The sequence below is a fragment of the Penaeus japonicus genome, unplaced genomic scaffold (assembly GCF_977035675.1).
Source record: "Penaeus japonicus unplaced genomic scaffold, GWHDUDI00000001_assembly GWHDUDI00000013, whole genome shotgun sequence".
In the NCBI taxonomy this organism is placed as follows: domain Eukaryota; kingdom Metazoa; phylum Arthropoda; class Malacostraca; order Decapoda; family Penaeidae; genus Penaeus; species Penaeus japonicus.
The window spans coordinates 5,149,063-5,151,562 of record NW_028234415.1 but is presented as its reverse complement, the minus strand read 5'-3'; the positions used below and the strand labels follow the sequence as shown (position 1 = coordinate 5,151,562).

At 35.3% G+C, this 2,500-nt stretch overlaps 1 long non-coding RNA gene across 1 annotated transcript in view; it reads right to left on the bottom strand.

Moving 5' to 3' along the window:
* Positions 1–1,515, bottom strand: part of LOC147470583 (uncharacterized) — a 2,020-nt gene extending 505 nt beyond the window's left edge. The window contains exons 1-2 of the long non-coding RNA XR_015191494.1: positions 1,329–1,515; positions 170–198 (exon numbers count right to left, since the gene is read on the bottom strand). This is a non-coding gene — a long non-coding RNA (uncharacterized LOC147470583). The remainder of the gene's footprint in view (positions 1–169; positions 199–1,328) is intronic.
* Positions 1,516–2,500: the final 985 nt, after the last annotated feature.

Genomic DNA, 2,500 nt, shown 5'->3' with positions numbered 1-2,500 from the left:
CTGATATTTCTTTTTTTTCCCGTTTCCCCTCCTGCATCTTCCTCTCCCTGACTTTCTCCAAGTGTCTGTATACATATACTACTCCCTCCCTCTCCTTTTCCCTTTCCCTCACCCTCTTTTCCTTCCCTCCCTCCCTCTTCCTCGGATAAAATATGACGAAACTACTTACAGCTTGCTGTAGACTTGCTTTGGATTCTCCTGAAAAAGAGAGCTCCATTAAAATAAGTGTTAAAGGCAAGGTATATAAACTTAATATGTCAAAAGAGTCCCCCTCCCCAGCCTTACCCCACTAAATTCTAAGAAACCTGGGGAACCCTTATTAAAAAAAAAAAAAAAAAAAAAAAAAAACAGGAAGTCATAACTCATACAGACATCTTAATCTCCCAACTTGAAGAAATTTTCCTTCGATTCCTCTAAAATCGTCTTTAGCAAATGAAAAGGCTAGGTGAAATGACGAGATATCCTACAGGTAGTTAGGAGTTCCAGGTACTCAAGAGAGCCGAAAAAAAACAATTGCAATTGCGATGTTGAATTTATAAAGACGTATATAGTAGTATAATAATACTTTTTGTGACCGATTATTCTGAAAGCAGCAACATAATACTGTATTAAATGCTGTTGTTAGATGAATATAATCACTGATATAATGATTCTTTGAATTAGTTAACATTATTATAGTATTAATACAGGTAACCCATTTACATATTAACACACTAACCCCCCCCCCCTTATATTGCTTTCCCATTTAGTGCATGTTTTGTTCTGCCACATAAAAACAAACGTGCATAACGTTTATTTAGAATTATAGGCTTATACACATTCGTTTGAGCGAAATTTATAATATTCTAGTGGTTATCTGATTACTTCATTTCAAAGCATCCCCATCACCTTGTTGAGCGAAAAACACTATCTTAGAGTATTTTTTCTTGAACTGTTTGTGGTTTACCGTATAGGTATAAGATCAGAGGAACTCTTCCTGGTCAGTTAGAAAAAAAAAAAAAAATGGCAGCTGTCAAACAAATGCCTTTTTTTATATTATTTTTCCAGTATGTTATCTGATATGATTTATATTTCAATTACCATTTTGCTCCTGCCAAAGAACACTGTATGGAAGTGAAAAAAAACAGTACTAAATACTAAGTAAAATTATCTGGTAAACATGTCCCTAGCGCGACTGATTAATTTCCCGATAAAAATTCAGTTTTTTAAAATCTAAAACTGTTCGCAGTGAGTAGAAACATTAGAAACGGAAAGTGGACTTAAATAAACCCACTGTGCCCTTTCCGCCAGTATCATTAAACATTAATTATAAGAATCATGACACTTACATTGGCACTAATGGTTTCCCAGTCGGAGGGCGAGTCTTTTCAAAGTTTCTTCCATTTTGTTAGTCGTTTTTTTCTGGCCCGTAGCACCCTCAGGAGAATTCTGTTTTTCCTTCCCACCTTCCATTCTTCTTTGAATTATCAGTCCTACTGATTGCACTGGAGAGAAACTTGACGAGGTTAATACAAATCAACCTGCTTGATTGATAAGGAGAAAAAAAATATATTCGAACAACGAACAACAGCCTTAAAATAATTTCTTTTCTCCCTATTAATATGTTGAGAAACACATATATGGCCACGTATTTTACATGCAACTAATCATTTCGACACATTTTTATTGCACTCACACAAACAGATGTCTGTTCATATATTTGAACTACGGAAAGGAATAACCATTTAAAGTCCGTCGTTCGTTTGCGTTCGATCAGACTTGTGTTTGGTAAAAGCTTGTTTTTCGTGTGCTTGCATTTTATAACATCATGCAAATTGACATGTTTGAAATTTATATATGGATACGTGAAGGTACTTTGTAGAGGTACGTCTAATTTATTACTAAATTGACAGTTTGAATATCTATCACAACCAAACGATATCAGACAGGTTTATTTGTAGAATCAAGCTGATCGAACGCAAACGAACGACGGACTTTAAATTGTTATTCCTTTTCGTTGTTCAAATATATGAAGAGACATCTGTTTGTGTGAGTGCAAGTTACCATATTCCTCAATATTTTGCGCGAACTCTAACCAATAGTTTTCCCTTACACCTCTTCTTTTCTCCCCACACATCTTTGATATGTCACATAGTATATCCTTAATTTCTTCCCGCCTGCCTCTTTTAGCCACTCCCTGTGTGCCATCCTAAACATCTGTGTCCACCCTTTAAGTGTCCTATAACTGTAGTATCTGTTTTTCCTTGCTCCGTGTTTCATCTCTTTTCTGTGACTTAACCTTTGTAGGTAAACATCTTTCTATCGCAATTAACAAATCCTCGCTGAACCTATTTAAACTTATGGGGGTGTGATATCTGTACCAGCCCTCTATATTATAAATAATCAGTTCTCTGTCGCGCGTGTCTAAGGCAAACCTTTTGAATTGAACTTTTTACCTAATACTAACTTAATATATAATGCGAAATGATCACTAAGTAGTTCACTTACTACTTCACATTCT